A 19,071-nucleotide genomic window follows, 5' to 3' on the forward strand; every position below is an offset into this window, starting at 1 on the left:
CATATAGTTGCGTCTTTTTATATCCCCCAATAGAGGTGTGGCAAGATTCCCAATTAGGATTGGTTGGAAAATGTGGACCGGGTTCCCATATTGTCCCTTGTTATACATACAATGAACATAGTATAAAATCATTAAGTATTTTAAAAGAGGACAAATATAGAATCTAGAATACATCAATGACATGTATAGAAGGAATCAACATATAGTTACAGCTCAATAAGGGTTAGCGTAGTCATTTTAAAGAGGAGATCAATTCTATTATATTAGTAGTGACACTGTCTTGGCCTAAAAAATAAGAGCCTATTGTCAATATACAATCTCTTTTTATAAATAATAAAAAAAATATAAATGAAAATATCTTGCTCCACACTGGTTAGTCTTATCAAAGGAGTATAATAGGTTACCTAGACCAAAAACGCAGTTGCGTTTTTCATGCATTATCACTGTTAGAGTTGAGTGAACACCATTGAAGTCAATAGGGGCCCGAACTTTTGAGCACTAAAATGGCTCTAAAAATGTAATGGAAAGGGCTAGAGGGCTGCAAATGGCAGCAAAATGTGGTTAAGAGCATGACAAGTGCTCTGTGGATAGGAAAATTACTTTAAATAACATAAAATACATAACAATAAAAAAACATAATCTTGATCTAGGAGGACGAGGTCCATATGGATGTGGCGGTGTAGGTGGAAGCTGTGGTGGAGGAGGAGGAGGTAGCCTACACTGCTTTTTGGTTTGAAATTTATTTTTATTTTTTTAAATTAGGGTACACCCCAAAATATTGGGAAATATAACCTGTGATAACGCCCCCTCCAGTTGTGCTAAACACATGTTCAGACAATACACTGGTTGCAGGGCAGGCCAGCACCTCCAAAGCGTAAAGAGCAAGCTCAGGCTATGTGCCCAATTTGGAGACCCAGAAGTTGAAGGGGGCAGACCTGTCATTCAGTACGTGTAGGTGTGTGCATACATACTGCTCCATCATGTTGCTGAAATGCTGCCTCCTGCTAAGACGTTCCATATCAGCTGGTGGTGCTGGTTTTTGTGGTGTGCTGACAAAGCCTTTCCACATTTCAGCCATGCTAACCCTGCCTTCTGAGGTGCTGGTGGTACTCCAGCTGCATTGGCGACCTCTTCCTCCTCCTCTGCCTTTGCCTTGTGCTACCACTGTGCCCCCGCTGTCAGGTGGGAATGCCACCAGCAGCGCGTCTCCCAGCGTGCGCTTGTACTCGTGCATCTTACGATCATGCTCCAGTGATGGAATTAAGGACGGTACGTTGTCCTTGTAACAGGGATCCAGCAGCGTGGCCCCCCAGTAATCAGCACAAGTTAGAATGTGAGCAACTCGGCGGTCGTTGCAGAGACACTGCAGCATGTAATCGCTCATGTGTGCCAGGCTGCCCAGAGGCAACGAAAAGCTGTCCTCTGTGGGAGGTGTATCGTCTGTGTCCTCTGTATCCCCCCAGCCATGCACCAGTGATGGCCATGAGCTGGTTTTGTGCCACCCTGCTGTGAACACGGTTCCTCCTCCTCCATCTCTTCCTCCTCATCCTCCACCTCATCATCCTCCAGAACTGTGCCCTGGCTGGACAATTGTGTACCTGGCATTTGTGGGTGCAGGAACCCACCCTCAGAGCCACTTGTGAATGACTGGCCGGAAACCCTATGATCCCTCTTCCTCCTCCTCCTCCTGTGCCACATCCTCTTCCATCATCGCCATGAGCGTTCATGGAGGCATAGACGTGGGATAGTAACGCTGAGAACGGCATTATCGGCACTGGCCATGTTGGTGGAGTATTTGAAACAGCGCAACATGGAACACAGGTCTCGCATGGAGGCCCAGTCATTTGTGATGAAGTTGTGCTGTTCCGCAGAGCGACTTACCTGTGCGTGCTGCAGCTGAAACTCCACTATCGCCTGCTGCTGCTCGCACAGTCTGGCAAGCATGTGCAAGGTGGAGTTCCACCTTGTGGGCACGTTGCATATGAGGTGGTGAGCGGGAAGGCCGAAGTTACGCTGCAGCACTAACAGGCGAGCAGCAGCAGCTTTGCACTTAGATGCCTGGTCATGCAGGTTATGCTCAGGTTGAGAACGTTTATGCCTCACTTCAGGCTCTGATTGCACAGCGTGCAAACCACTCGTGTCTTGTTGTCAGCACATTGTCTGTAGAAGTGCCACGCTAGGGAACTCCTTGAAGCTGGCTTTGGTGTGCTCGGTCCCTTGCTGCGGTGGGCAGTAGCAGGCGTACTGTCTAAGGGACGGCCGCTCTGCTTTTACATCCTGCTTCCTCTTCTGCTGTGCTGGTGGCTCTGTGCGACCACCGCCTCTTCCTCCAAATACACAGGCAGTTGGCACCTGTGTTTCGTCATCATCCGAGACACGCTCCGGTGGTCCTCCTATGTACTCATCTTGAAACATAAGTGGTTGGGAATCGGTGCACTCAATATCTTCCACTTCTGGGACAGGGCTAGGTGGATGGACCTGGGAAACCCTGCTAGCAGAGTCATCAAAAAGCAGAAGAGACTGCTGCATGACTTGGGGCTCAGACTGCTTGGCTGATTTGCAAGGGGGTGAGGTGAAAGACTGATGGACATTTTCTGCAGGTGCCAACTCTGATCTCTCAGCAGGAGGCTGGGGGGGAGACAATGTAAAGAAACTGGAGGCACTGTCAACCACCCAATCTACTATCGCCTGCACTAGTTCTGGCCTCACCATTCGTAGAGCCGCATTAGGCCCAACTAAATACCGCTGAAGGTTCTGTCGCCTACTTGCACCTGAGGAAGGTGTTTCACTTGTGCTTGTAGCTGGCAGAGATCGACCACATCCTCTCCCTGCAACAGGAGCTCCACGAGCAGCACCACGAGCGGGGCCACGTCTCTTATTTTACACTCACTTCATATTTCTCATATTTCATTTAATAACTGAATAGAACAACAGTATCTAAAGGGTGTATCTCACATTAAGATTTTTGCCCTAAATAGGTGGGTTTTTTTTTATAGCAGAATAGAACAGTATCTAAAGGGTGTATTTCACAATGACAGATGCAGCAAAGGCTGCAAAATTATTTTTTCCCCCAAAATGGTTGTTTTTTTAATAACAGAATAGAACAACAGTATCTAAAGGGTGTATCTCCCAGTGACAGATGCAGACAAGGCCGCAAATTTAGTTTTCGGCCCAAAATGGGTGTTTTTTTAACCACCTCCGGACCGCCTAACGCACATGTGCGTTCCGGAGGTGGCAGCGCTGCGCACAGTCACGCATATACGCGTCATCTCGCGAGACGCGAGATGACGCGAATATGCGCGCGCGCATGCGCAGTTCGCGCCGGCATTTCGCACAGCAGTATTTCGTCAGCAACCTGCCAGCCAATGATCGTGGCTGGCAGGTTGCTGATTTTTAAAAAATCCAATCAAAGTGCCAGATAGCAGATCATATTAGTAAATATGATCTGTTATATGGCTGCCTGCTCCTATGCTGGTTATTTTCGTCGGTTGGATCCAGCAGAGGAGCAGGCTTCACAGTGAGTACACCAAACACTACACTATAGCCCCTGATCACCCCCCTGAACCCCAATTAACCCTTTGATCACCCCTTTGATCACCCCTGTCAATCACAAGTGAAAAGAAAAAAGTGATCAGTGCAAACTGTCACTTTTTTTTTCACTGTTATTGACCGTTAGGTTTTAGGTATAGTTTAGGTCCCTTGGTTAGGTAGTTAGCGATCAGTTAGCGCCCAGCCCACCGCACCGCAGTCCGTTATTCGCTGATTAGCGTATCGCTAATCAGCATTTGTACTTTTATAGTATCTGGAAGTGATCAAAACTGATCACGGTCAGATCTATAATTGTATTAGTGTCACTTTAGTTCGCCCTCCACCCAAAACGCAGTGTTTGCCCGATCAGGCCTGATCGGTCGCCCACACGTGCGTTCGCCCACACCCGCCCCACCGCAGTGACAAAAAAAAAATTTTTTTTGGATCACTGCACATTCACTTTACACGCACTGCGGCGATAAAAAAATCAGTTTTGATATTTTTTATCAACCGCAGCGGCCTCCGGTACTTCGCTAGCCTCCCCTTTGTAAGACAGGCTTGCTTTTTTTTTCTTGGGTAGTCTCAGGGAATACCCCTAAATTTAGTTGCCCACATGTCTAACAGGGGGTATTCCTCTGAAGAGGCCTACAGGCTTCTGACCCAGTCGGATGAGGAGTGGGAACCCTCATCTGATGAATCCAGCGGGTCAGAATACGAACCTGTAGAAAGCAGTGGCTCTCTGACCCAAAGTTCGGACGAGGAGGCTGAGGTCCCTGATACCACCAGGCGTACCCGGCCCCGTGTCGCTAGACCGCAGGTTGCGCAGGATCCGCTTCAAGAGCAGCAGAGTGGGGCTGGTGCTGTCGGATTACGTGGTGAGGCATACACCAGCAGCCCAGCCCTCCCTGGACCTAGTACCAGCACTGCCGTACAACCTGGTGAAGTAGCGAGCACCAGAAGGGCAGTTGAAGCTGGTACGGTGGCACGTGCAGTAGTGACCCCGTCGCAGCCACCGCAAAGACGTGCCCGTAGAGCCCCTAGAATCCCAGAGGTGCTGGCAAACCCTGATTGGCAGTCCCCAACTTCAGCCGCACCTGTAGTTTTCCCTTTCACTGCCCAGTCTGGAGTTCGGGTTGAGACGGCTCAGATCGGTTCGGCCCTGGGATTTTTTGAGCTGTTCTTGACTGCGGAGCTTTTAGACATAGTTGTGGCCGAAACAAACAGGTATGCCACACAATTTATCACCGCTAACCCGGGAAGCTTTTATGCCCAGCCTTTCCGGTGGAAACCAGTCCAAGTTTCCGAACTTAAAACTTTTCTGGGCCTCCTCCTCAACATGGGCCTGACAAAAAAGCATGAATTGCGGTCATATTGGTCCACGAACCCGATTCATCACATGCCCATGTTCTCTGCTGCCATGTCCAGGGCACGTTTTGAGGCCATCCTGCGGTTCCTGCACTTTAGTGACAACACCGCCTCCCGTCCCAGGGGCCACCCTGCTTTTGACCGGCTCCACAAAATTCGGCCCCTCATAGACCATTTCAACCAGAAATTTGCAGATATTTATACCCCAGAGCAAAACATCTGCATAGACGAGTCCCTGATACATTTTACCGGGCGCCTTGGCTTCAAACAATACATCCCAAGCAAGCGCGCCCGGTATGGGGTCAAATTGTATAAGCTCTGTGAAAGGGCCACAGGCTATACCCACAAATTTCGGGTCTATGAGGGAAAAGATCAGACCCTGGAGCCGGTCGGTTGCCCTGACTACCTGGGGAGCAGTGGGAAGACAGTTTGGGACTTGGTGTCACCCTTATTCGGCAAGGGGTACCATCTTTATGTGGACAATTTTTACACAAGTGTGGCCCTCTTTAGGCATTTGTTTCTAGAACGGATTGGCGCCTGTGGTACCGCGCGAACTAGTCGCGCGGGCTTCCCCCAACGGCTCGTTACCACCCGTCTTGCAAGGGGGCAGAGGGCCGCACTGTGTAACGAAGAACTGCTCGCGGTGAAATGGAGAGACAAGCGTGACGTTTACATGCTCTCCTCCATTCACGCAGACACGACAATCCAAATTGAGCGAGCAACCCGTGTCATTGAAAAGCCCCTCTCAGTCCACGACTATAACCTCCACATGGGATGGGTCGACTTCAATGACCAGATGTTGTCTCCGTATTTAGTTTCCCGACGCACCAGACGCTGGTATAAGAAGGTGTCTGTATATTTAATTCAATTGGCTCTGTACAATAGTTTTGTTCTCTACAGTAAGGCTGGGAGAACTGGATCCTTCCTCAAATTTCAGGAAGAGATCATCGAGAACCTCCTGTATCCAGGAGGTTCCGTGGCCCCAACCACCAGTGTAGTTAGCCGTCTACACGAGCGACATTTCCCCAATGTCGTTCCTGGTACCTCAACCCAACAGTCACCCCGAAAAAGATGTCGTGTCTGTAGCAGGAGTGGAATAAGGCGTGACACCCGCTATTTCTATCCTGACTGTCCGGACCACCCTGCCCTATGCTTTGGAGAGTGTTTCCGGAAGTACCACTCACAGGTACACTATTAGCATAGGGATCATCTCACCAGGACAGGCACACAGGGCTATTAGGGCCCATTCACTCACTGCTGCTGCAAACGTCTCCTTTCACATGGGACAAAGTGCATAACGCACTTCGCCACATCTTTGGGCGATTTGCGCTTTGCACATTGACCCATGGGGAAGGAGAGGTTTGTTCTATAAAGGTAAAAAAAAAAAAAAAAAAAAAAAAAAAAAAAACACACCAGTAAGCAAACACGTTAATGTTCAGTTAAAAAAGTTAAAGTTTATATGTTCTGTTGCAAAGTTAATAAAATTATTGCGTTGCGGCCTGGTTTTTTCTTTTTTTCTTTTTTTACCTTCCAGGTGGACCAACCGATCTACTAGCTGCAGCACCGATGTGCATTCTGACAGAAGCATTGCGCTGCTGTCAGATTACACACAAGTCGGTGTATGCGGCGCTGCAAGACGGGATTTTCTCCTCTGCAGTGACAGATACGTTTGCCGAGGCATACGAGCTGAGGAGGAGGCGGCGTTCCTATGCTTTGGCAAGCACTTTGTATATATATATATAAAAAAATAAAAAAATCCCGGCAATGATTTATTCATCCACATCGATTGATGTGAATGGAGAAATCTGGTTTGCCAGGGCATACGAGCTAAGTGGGTATGGATGTAGGGCGGAGCTCCTATGTCCTGGCAGACGCCTTTCCCCTCCATTTTTTTTTTTTGGCAGAGATTTTTTCATCCACATTGATCGATGCGAATGAAGAAATCTGTGCCGTTCATTTTTTTCTTTCAGCCCAGAGGCTGAACGGAAAAAAAAATCTCATTACCTGTATGCTCAATATAAGGAGAATAGCAGAAACTCCTAATGCTGGCCATACATGTAATGATTGCGGAGACCCTCAAATGCCAGGGCAGTACAAACACCCCACAACTGACCCCATTTTGGAAAGAAGACACCCCAAGGTATTTGCTGAGGGGCATATTGAGTCCATGAAAGATTTAAATTTTTGTCCTAAGTTAGCGGAAAGTGAGACTTTGTGAGAAAAAAAATAATAATCAATTTCCGCTAACTTATGCAAAAAAAATTAAAATTCTATGAACTTGCCAGGCCCCTCATTGGATACCTTGGGGTGTCTTCTTTCCAAAGTGGGGTCACATGTGGGGTATTTATACTGCCCTGGCTTTTTAGGGGCCCTAAAGCGTGAGAAGAAGTCTGGACTCCAAATGTCTAAAAATGCCCTCCTAAAAGGAATTTGGGCCCCTTTGCGCATCTAGGCTGCAAAAAAGTGTCACACATCTGGTATCGCCGTACTCAGGAGAAGTTGGGGAATGTGTTTCGGGGTGTCATTTTACATATACCCATGCTGGGTGAGAAGAATATCTTGGTCAAATGCCAACTTTGTATAAAAAAATGGGAAAAGTTGTCTTTTGCCAAGATATTTCTCTCACCCAGCATGGGTATATGTAAAATGACACCCCAAAACACATTCCCCAACTTCTCCTGAGTACGGCGATACCAGATGTGTGACACTTTTTTGATGCCAAGGTGGGCAAAGGGGCACATATTCCAAAGTGCACCTTTCGGATTTCACCGGTCATTTTTTACAGATTTTGATTGCAAAGTACTTCTCACACATATGGGCCCCTAAATTGCCAGGGCAGTATAACTACGCCACAAGTGACCCCATTTTGGAAAGAAGACACCCCAAGGTATTCCGTGAGGGGCATGGCGAGTTCCTAGAATTTGTTATTTTTTGTCGCAAGTTAGTGGAATATGAGACTTTGTAAGGAAAAAAGAGAAAAAAAAAAATCATCATTTTCCGCTAACTTGTGACAAAAAATAAAAAATTCTAGGAACTCGCAGTGCCCCTCACGGAATACCTTGGGGTGTCTTCTTTCCAAAATGGGGTCACTTGTGGCGTAGTTATACTGCCCTGGCAATTTAGGGGCCCAAATGTGTGAGAAGTACCTTGCAATCAAAATGTGTAAAAAATGGCCTGCAAAATCTGAAAGGTGCACTTTGGAATATGTGCCCCTTTGCCCACCTTGGCAGCAAAAAAGTGTGACATATCTGGTATCGCCGTACTCAGGAGAAGTTGGGGAATGTGTTTTGGGGTGTCATTTTACATATACCCATGCTGGATGAGAGAAATATCTTGGCAAAAGACAACTTTTCCCATTTTTTTATACAAAGTTGGCATTTGACCAAGATATTTTTCTCACCCAGCATGGGTATATGTAAAATGACACCCCAAAACACATTCCCCAACTTCTCCTGAGTACGGCGATACCAGATGTGTCACACTTTTTTGCTGCCAAGGTGGGCAAAGGGGCACATATTCCAAAGTGCACCTTTTGGATTTCACCGGTCATTTTTTACACATTTTGATTGCAAAGTTCTTCTCACACATTTGGGCCCCTAAATTGCCAGGGCAGTATAACTACCCCACAAGTGACCCCATTTTGGAAAGAAGACACCCCAAGGTATTCCGTGAGGGGCATGGCGAGTTCCTAGAATTTTTTATTTTTTGTCGCAAGTTAGTGGAATATGAGACTTTGTAAGAAAAAATAAAAATAAAAAAATCATCATCATTTTCCGCTAACTTGTGACAAAAAATAAAAAGTTCTATGAACTCACTATGCCCATCAGCGAATACCTTAGGGTGTCTACTTTCCGAAATGGGGTCATTTGTGGGGGTTTTCTACTGTTTGGGCATTGTAGAACCTCAGGAATCATGACAGGTGCTCAGAAAGTCAGGGCTGTTTCAAAAAGCGGAAATTCACATTTTTGTACCATAGTTTGTAAATGCTATAACTTTTACCCAAACCATTTTTTTTTTGCCCAAACATTTTTTTTTTATCAAAGACATGTAGAACAATAAATTTGGTGAAAAATTTATATATGGATGTCGTTTTTTTGCAAAATTTTACAGCTGAAAGTGAAAAATGTCATTTTTTTGCAAAAAAATCATTACATTTTGATTAATAACAAAAAAAGTAAAAATGCCAGCAGCAATGAAATACCACCAAATGAAAGCTCTATTAGTGAGAAGAAAAGGAGGTAAAATTCATTTGTATGGTAAGTTGCATGACCGAGCGATAAACGGTGAAAGTAGTGTAGTGCCGAAGTGTAAAAAGTGCTCTGGTCATGAAGGGGGTTTCACCTAGCGGGGCTGAAGTGGTTAAATAACAGAATAGAACAGCAGTATCTAACGCATGTATCTCACACTGACAGATGCAGCAACAGCTGCAAATTAATATTTTGGCCCAAAATGGGTGTTTTTTTAATAACAGAATATAACACCAGTATCTAACACGTGTATCTCACAATGACAAATGCAGCAAGGGCTACAATAAGTACTTTGCCCAAAATGAGTGTTTTTTTAAGTCCAGAATATTATTTCTGTATTTCAAGATTGTATCTCACACTGACAGATGCAGACAAGGCCGCAAATTATTTTTTTTGCCCAAAATTGGTGTTTTTTTTTAAATAACAGAATATGACAGCAGTATATAACACTTGAATTTCACACTAACAGATGCAACAAGGGCTGTAAAATTGAGTATCTTGCCCAAAATTATTGCTGTATTTCTAGCTTAAATTGAACACTGACTAATGCGGCAGAGGCCCAAGATGGAGGGCATTGCCAAAAATGGGTGTTTTTTAAAACCCATAAAATTATTGAATTATCACAGATGCAGAAAAGGCTGCAATATTAAATACTTTGCAACAGAATATGACAGCAGTATATAACACTTGAATTTCACACTGACAGATGCAGACAAGGCCGCAAATTAAGTATTCTGCCCAAAATGTTTTTTTTTAAATAACAGAATAGCACAGCAGCATCTAAAGTGTGTATCTCACAATGACAGATGCTGCAAAGGCTGTAGAATTTATTATTTTGCCCAAAAAGGGTATTTTTTAAATAACAGAATATGACAGCAGTATATAACGCTTGAATTCCACACTGACAGATGCAACAAGGGCTGTAAAATTGAGTATTTTGCCCAAAAAGGGTGTTTTTTAAAACCCAGAAAATTATAGAATTATTTCAAGCTTGTTTTTAACAATCACAGATGCAGCAAAGGCTGCAATATTAAGTACTTTGCCCAAAATTGTGTTTTTTTTACTAACAGAATATGACAGCAGTATATAACGCTTGAATTTCACACTGACAGATGCAGCAAGGGCTGTAAAATTTAGTATTTTGCCCAAAAAGGGTGTTTTTTTTTAAAACCAGAATATTATTGCTGTATTTCTAGCTTAAATTGCAGACTGACTAATGCTGCAAAGGCCACAGATGTAGGGTCTTGCCAAAAATTGGTGATTTTTTTAAACCCAGAATATAATTGCAGTAGTTCAAGCTTCTATTTGACTGTCACAAATGCACATATGCTATGCTGTTGCACAGAACTTGCATAAAATGGTCGCAGCCGCCGCCCATCTAACTAACAGACGGATAAAAGTTATTTTTCTGGGTCACTGGGCTCATGGCAGGGTAAAAAGATTGTGCACTGCACCACACAAAACAAAATCTAAGTAGATCGCTGAGTTAACAAGCACTTCTGATGAAAGATTCTGTCCTATTCTCTCCCTCACAGCAGCAGCTCCTATCCCTACACTAATGAGAGCAGAGTGATGTGCAGCGCTACGTGACTCCAGCTTTTATAGAGGCTGGGTCACATGCTGCACTGGCCAATCACAGCCATCCCATTAGTAGGCATGGCTGTGATGGCTTCTAAGGGCACAGAGTTAAACGCTTGTTGATTGGCTGCTCTGCAGCCTTTCAAAAAGCGCCATAAAATAGCCGAACCCCGAACCCGAACTTTTACTGAAATGTTCGGGTTCGGGTCCGGGGCCAAAAATCCTAAAGTTCGGTACGAACCCGAACTTTACAGTTCGGGTTCGCTCAACCCTAATCACTGTGTTTTTGGTGCGTTTTTAGAATTTTTCAGTTGTATCCACCTAGGTTACTAGTTTACAGTAATCCGACCAGTATAATATAAGTTATAGGGAGAAATAGAGGAATAATGATAGATATATCCTATGTTGTTGTGTCTGTTTGAGTCACACATTATCTGGTGATTTCTGGTTACAGAATAGGAGGGGATGATCAGGTGAATGGGGGTGACCTCCCCCCCTGGAGGTGACATAGAGGTGCTGATAAGCAGCCAGACACTCTATGTGTCGTCAAAGGAAGGCACCCAACCCAAAATCACAGGAACCTGAAAATCTCTAATTCTGCATTCAGACCGTTCGGGATTAGAGTCTCAAACTCATAGATCCTTCTGGATTCTGATCTGGACATTGCTGCTATATGATTTCCCCCTCTCCAGGGTTTCTTTACTTTCTCTATGGCTGTGAAAATAAGTTATGAAGGGTCTTGTTATGGATCTCTTTGTAGTGTTTAGACAGAGAGTGTTGGTCAAAGCCTTTCCTGATATTGTTATATTCAGAAATTCTCTTTTTGAGAACATGTTTAGTACAACCAATGTATTGTTTGTCACAAGGACATTGTAGCATGTATATGATATCTGTTGAGTTGCATGTAAGATGATCCTTTATTTCTAAACTAAATTAGTTTTTTTTGGATTGTACATCAGTTGTTTTTTTCGGGAATTTTGTTGTTTTGCAGTTATTACAAGTTCCACATCGAAAAAAAAATCCCTTTAGGTTCAGCCAGTTGTTTATCTCTTTCATTTTTATCTTCTTGACTGAAGGAGCAATTTTAAGGCCCAAATTGGACACCTTCGTATATGTTATTTTCGGTATTTGGCTAAGTTCTGGTTTTATCTTCTAATAGATGATGCCAGTATCTTTTTATTATTTTTTAAACTTTTTTTTAAATGGCTGCTAAAAGGGAGAATGATCTGTAGGGTATCATCAACATTTGAACTGACTGTTTGTCATGAAAAAAAAAGGATTCCCTTTTCCATGGCTCTGACCTTTTGGAGGGACGTATTAATTATTTCTAACGGATATTGTTTGGTTTGTAGTTGTTTACTTAATTGTTGTGCTTCAATCTCGAATTGGTCATTATTTGTGCAGTTCCTATTTAATCGCCTAAATTGGCTGGTGGGTATATTTGTTAGCCACCTGGGTAGGTGGCAGCTAGAAAAAAGTATATAACTGTTTCTGGTAGTTGGTTTATGATATGTATTACACATTAGATTATGATCCTGTCTTCTTATTGTAATATCTAGAAAGTTGACAGTTTCTTTACTAATGTTGGTAGTGAAATGTAAATTTCTATTGTTTGTATTGATTTCTTGTATGAACCTGTTTAATTCTTCTGATTTATTCCAAATGAATATAATGTCGTTGATATATCTCCACCAAAGCATCAGGCTCACCCCAAGCCTTGGGAAGATGAACTCTTCCTCCCAATGAGCCATAAACAGATTAGCATAGCTGGGGGCCAACCCTGTGCCCATGGCAGTACCCCTGGTCTGTAAATAGAAATTTTAACTATAATGGAAAGAATTGTGTGATAATATGTATTCCACACCATCTGTTATAAACTCTATTTGATCTTTATGTATATTAGCATCCAGTAGTAGTCTATTTCTCAGGGAGTTAGTTCCTTATTTATGGTCTATTATCGTGTAAAGTGAACAAGTAAAGTAAAGTGTCCATTGTTCCCAAGATCCAGTCATCTTCCAAATTTATCTTTTCCAATGTTGTTATTATGTCGGTGGTGTCTTTAATGTAAGATGGTGTATGTGTCACAATTGGTTGTAGGATTCTATCCACATATTGCGATAAGTTGGAGGAAATGGACCCAATTCCCGAAATAATGGGCCTACCTGGAGGGTTAGTTAGTTCTTTGTGGATTTTGGGAAGGCAATAAAAAATGGGTATTCTTTGTTGGGTTTTCATGATGAATGTGTATTATTGTTCATTGAGATTCCCTTTGTCTAGAGCTCTCTTGCAATATTTAGCAAGTTCTTTTAGAAAGTCTTGTGTGGGGTCCTGCTTTAGGATTTTGTAGGTCTTACCATCAGATAGTTGTCTCATACATTCATGATTATAGTTATTATAGTCTTGGACCACAATAGCCCCCCTTTGTCGGCCGGTTTAATTACAATATTTTCTCATTTCTGTAGCTATGTAATAGCATCTATTTCCCGTTTAGAGAGCTTATTCCTCGTTGTTATGTTACTTAGTTTCCTGAGGTCTGATTGTATACCTTTGCGGAATGTCGCCATTTCTTGGCTTCTTGGATTTCTGTCTCAAATTTGTATGTAGTTATTTGGGAGGATAATTTTTTATATTATGTATTTTTCATATAGTATTTTTTCAGGCAGATTTTTCTGATGAATTTTTTAATGCTGATGTATGTACTCAATTTATCTAGGCCTACCGTGGGGGAAAATTTTAACCCTTTGTTTAATAATCGTTTTTTTGTGCATCTGTTAATATCGTTTTACGTATGTTTATTATTATATCATAAGTTAGTGACGTGTCCAATATCTCCTGGGTGTGTTTTCTTCGTCCAGCTCTGTGTGTCTTCTATCGTTGGTGTGAGGTTATAGTGGTCTCTGATATTGATCTGAGTCTCATGACTGAGTTTGTTTCCAATGGTGATGTATAATCTGTGGGTGATTTACCCTGTGGGCATGTGTCAGTGAAGTGTTTCTCGTGTGATTATCTCCATTGTACCTGTATCTTAAGTTGTATCCATGTTTGGGGGGCTGGTGTTTTTTGGTCCTCATTTCTCTTTGTTGGTGTTGTGTCAGTCGATTTCGTGCCTGATGGTGTGGTGGGGTCCTGTCTAAAAAATGTGGATCATTAAGTGCTTCAAATCGGTTAGTTACTGGTATATCGTAGTGTGTTTTGATTGGGCCGTTAATATGATCGTTGGTATCGTCTCTCTGTGCGTGAGCTGTGTCTTTTGTGTCTTGTTTATGATCAATCTTTCTGTATCTGAATTTTTTTCTTTTTTCAGTGATTATTTCTAGTTCTAGCTTTAAGATCTAAACTTTTACAAATTCGGGATTGCCATTCGCTGTACTCATCATTCTGGGTGAAAGTGTCAATGATTGTCCTTATTTTGCTTATTTGGTCTATAGTCTCTTTTAAAATTTCTGATCTCCTTTTAATGATCATTTGAATCAGTACAGTGGACTGTTTGTGTAAAAAATTGTTCCATTCCGTATTGAAATCATCATTGATCAGATCTGATGCAGGGTTTTTTGTTAATAGGAGACCTATGGGGATCGAATCATTCTTTAGATATTGGCTTAATAATTTGATTTTCCACTTCTGTCTTAATTGTGTAATAGATTTTCTAAGTCTCTAAATGTATCCCTTATTGATCTAGTTGATTTTTCTGGTAGGATTGCTCCATCATCGTTTTCAAATACATAGCTTTCTACTTCTTTGCATTTGTTTTCTATACAATTTCAGATGTCCATGTTGTTGCCCAGGGGAGCACTGCTAAGGGGTAAAAATATAAAAACAATATAATTTGTCAATAGCGGCTCACCCCACTCAACTAGTGGACCTAGGTGCTCATGTTCCAGGACTGCCCCAAAGCTTTATTAAAGAGTGAAAATGTATAGATTGTAGTGGAACAGGCACTCTATCACCCGGAGTTGTAGGTAGAGAATTGATATTTTATTTTGGATTGTTACTAAAATTGCAACCACAATTAAAAATACCTTGAGGATAATATGAAGGGTATATACAAAATATAAATATACATAAAAAGCATATATCATTCATATATACACGTAAATATATAGGATATATTCAGGCTGGCTGTATTCCAACAAGCACCTCCCAGTTGGGGCTGTGTGTGGGAGTAGAGACAGCAGGCTAGATCTGTTTGGATGTTGCAGACATCAATATACATAAAGGAAGTATAAATTTGATAAATTAGGAGTTTTAAAATAAATACAGGATGCAAAATACTAAGGTCGTGGATCATTGGTCCTAGGAACCCTTGGGATCTAGGGTATTAAAACATGAATCCATGTATTCTAGGTGGTAGGTATGGATGATACCAAATCTGGACTGGTTTGGTGTATGGTGTCCCAATGATCCTCCTTTATATGGGAGTCATAGCATGCCACTTTTCTGTATAGTATAAAAAACAGAATAAAGTATATCAGGTTGTAAGATGCCAAGGGCACTGTAGGATTAGTTGATCAGTCAGACCTACTGTGACCCAATATGACCTAGTCTCAGGTATAATCCTCAAGTTAGTGCCACTCTGTATAGTATGCAATTATGTAGGTACTCTTCCTTAGCCGACAAAGTTGTGGCTTGGAAAGATAATGTCAGTAATTTAATGGTTATGTGGTACGGTATTACTGCGTCTGTTTCAGCAGATATCGGGCAGCTTGGTGGAGGTCTGCTCGCTATATAGCCGGGGGCTTGTCTCGCAGGTCACGTGTTGTCCAGCGTGTCACGTGGTGTCCCACGTGACAAGCTTGTATGCCGGGTTTAAAATTTTTCAGCACGCTAGTGCTGGTTTGTAGACACTTGGTTATAGTAACTACATTACATATCAGAGTTCTTCAGGATAGTGCAATATCCATACGCGTTTCGAAGCGGCTTGCTTCTTCATCAGTGGCTATCGTCCCCTCCTATTCTGTAACCAGAAATCACCATATAATGTGTGACTCAAACACAACAACTTAGGATACTGTATATCTATCATGAATTCTCTATTTCTCCTTATAACTGATATTATACTGGTCGGATTACTGTAAACTAGTAACTTAGGTGGATACAACTGAAAAAATAAAAATAAAGCAGTGATAACGCATGAAAAACACAACTGCATTTTTGGTCTAGGTAACCTATTACACTCCTTTGATAAGACAACCACAATGAAGCAAGATATTTTCATATACTGTATATTTTTTTATCATATATAAAAAGAGATTGTATATTTACAATAGGCTCTTATATTTGAGCCCAAGACCGCGTCACTACTAATATAATAGAATTGATCTCCTCTTTAAAATGACTACGCTAACCCTTATTGAGCTGTAACTATATGTTGATTCCTTCTATACATGTCATTGATGTATTCTAGATTCTATATTTGTCCTCTTTTAAAATACTTAATGATTTTATACTATGTTTATTGTATGTATAACAAGGGATCTTTGACAATATGGGAACCCGGTCCACATTTTCCAACCAATCTTAATTGGGAATCTTGCCACACCTCTATTGGGGGATATAAAAAGACGCAACTATATGGGATAACGTTGATAGCCACTGATGTAGAAGCATCTGGATAGATCATCAGCATCTGATTGGCGGAAATTTGACACCCGGGACCCCTGCCGATCAGCTGTATAAGAAGGCAGCGGTGTTCCAGGAGTGTCGCGGCCTTCTCTCGGTTTCCCTCAGGGCCAGTGACGTCACGACTAGTTTCACTGGCCTGGGCAGGGCTAAGCTCTGTTGACTTGAATGGAGCTTAGCCGCGCCCAGGCCAGTGATACTAGTCGTGAAGTCACTGGGCCTGTGGTAAACAGCGAGAAGGTCGCGGCGCTACTGCCAGCGCCGCTGCCTTCTCAAACAGCTGATCGGCGGGGGTCACGGGTGTCGGACCCCCGCCGATCAGATGATGATTAGAGATGCAAATTTCCTCGCGCTTCATGGTAACGATTCTCAACTTTCCTAAAACGGCGGCTACACATGTGAGGACTGAGGACATGGGGCATGGAACTCTGGGAAGGCGGGATCACCCAGATTGACATGCCTGCATGCAGCCAATCAGCAGCCAGCCAGCCCTGTGATGTCAAAGCCCAATAAATACGACAGCCATTTTAGATTCTGCCATTTTACAGCGTTCAGAGTGCAGGGACAGACAAACATATGAAGGGGCTAGGGACAGCTATTGGAAACAACTTCTATGTTAAAAAAAAAATGATAAAAGGATTTATAAGTTTAGGAAAAGGATTACAGTACAACAAGAAAAATATATATACGCACTGCACTGTTTCAGTTATTTCTGGTCAAAGCATATAGGGGCATATTATAGTAAAAAATATATATATATATACGCATTGCACTGTTGCAGTTATTTCTAGTGAAAGCGTATAGGAGCGTATTTCAGTAAAATAAGAAAAATATATATGCACTGTTGCAGTTATTTCTGTTGAAAGAGTATAGGGGCATATTTCAGTAAAATAAGAAAATATATACTCACTGCACTATTTAATTGTTTTCTGATTAAAGCATATAGTGGCCTATTTCATTCCAACAAGAAATATATATTCTCAGGTCACTTCTGCAGTTATTTCTGTTGAAAGCATATAGGGGCGTATTCCATTAAAAAAAATTATATATACGCACTGCACTGTTGCAGTTATTTCTGGTCAAAGCGTATAGGGGTGTATTTCATTAAAATAAGAAAAATATATACGCACTGTTGCAGTTATTTCTGTTGAAAGCGTATAGGGGCGTAGTTCAGTAAAATAAGAAAATATATACGCACTGCACTATTTAATTGTTTTCTGGTTAAAGCGTATAGTGACCCATTTCATTCCAACAAGAAATATATATTCTCAGTTCACTTCTGCAGTTATTTATGGTGAAAGCGTATAGGGGCGTATTACAGTAAAAAAAAAAGATAAATATATACGCACTGCACTGTTGCAGTTATTTCTGGTGAAAGTGCATAGGGCGTATTTCATTATAAAAAGAAAAATATATACGTACTGAACTATTTAATTGTTTTCTGGTTAAAGGGCATAGTGGCCTATTTCATTCCAGCAAGAAATATATATTCAAGAGAGTAAAAGGTGGAAGACCAGACCCGCGCTGACTACTTAGTGCTATGTAGTAATATGCAGTATGAATGATACTCCCTTAAATGTATAAACCCCTAGATGATCTATTTGGTAGTGTTACCTTACTTGTAAATGCTATATATTAATTAATGACATTAGTTTTGTTTTTAGTATACTTAAAATATACTGGTGTCACGGCGGACAAGCACTCAGACACACAGAAAAACCAACAACCAGGCTCTGAGCGAGAAGCAGGGGAAGGGTCACCTCCTAGCTAATCCCTGACCTCTCTCCCTGCACTGCTCAGCCCACAAGCAGACCTTGGTGGTAGGAATGCTGTGTCCTCGTGCCTGGGGTAATACACCCTAAATTCCCTGAGATGGTGAAAAGGGGAAATTGGAGCAGCCTGCTCGCACAGAACCTGGAAGGGAGAGATGACACAAACACAACTAAAACAGCAAACAACAAAAAACAGAAACCACACTTATCTTATCAGAGCTGGGACAGAAAACCTTCCTTCCTTGCTTGCTTGCTTCCTAGGCCAGACTCATTTCTATAACCCGCTCAGAGCACTGGAATTGAGAGCCATTTAAACTAATGACTAGGGATGAGCGAACTCGAACTGTATAGTTCGGGTTCGTACCGAATTTTGGGGTGTCCGTGACACGGACCCGAACCCGGACATTTTCGTAAAAGTCCGGGTTCGGGTTCGGTGTTCGTCGCTTTCTTGGCGCTTTTGTGACGCTTTCTTGGCGCTTTTTGAAAGGCTGCAAAGCAGCCAATCAACAAGCGTCATACTACTTGCCCCAAGAGGCCATCACAGCCATGCCTACTATTGGCATGGCTGTGATTGGCCAGAGCACCATGTGACCCAGCCTCTATTTAAGCTGGAGTCACATAGCGCCGCCCGTCACTCTGCTCTGATTAGCGTAGGGAGAGGTTGCGGCTGCGACAGTAGGGCGAGATTAGGCAGATTAACTCCTCCAAAGGACTTGATTAACTGATCGATCTGCAGCTGTGGATCATTGAGCTGCTGATCCTCAATTGCTCACTGTTTTTAGGCTGCACAGACCGTTTGTCAGTCTCATTTTTCTGGGGTGATCGGCGGCCATTTTGTGTCTTGTGGTGCGCCAGCACAAGCTGCGACCAAGTGCATTTAACCCTCAATGGTGTGGTTGTTTTTTGGCTAAAGCCTACATCAGGGTGAAGCTGTCACACCAAGTGCATTTAACCAGCAATAG

The sequence above is a fragment of the Bufo gargarizans genome, chromosome 2, assembly GCF_014858855.1.
Source record: "Bufo gargarizans isolate SCDJY-AF-19 chromosome 2, ASM1485885v1, whole genome shotgun sequence".
Taxonomy (NCBI): Eukaryota; Metazoa; Chordata; class Amphibia; order Anura; family Bufonidae; genus Bufo; species Bufo gargarizans.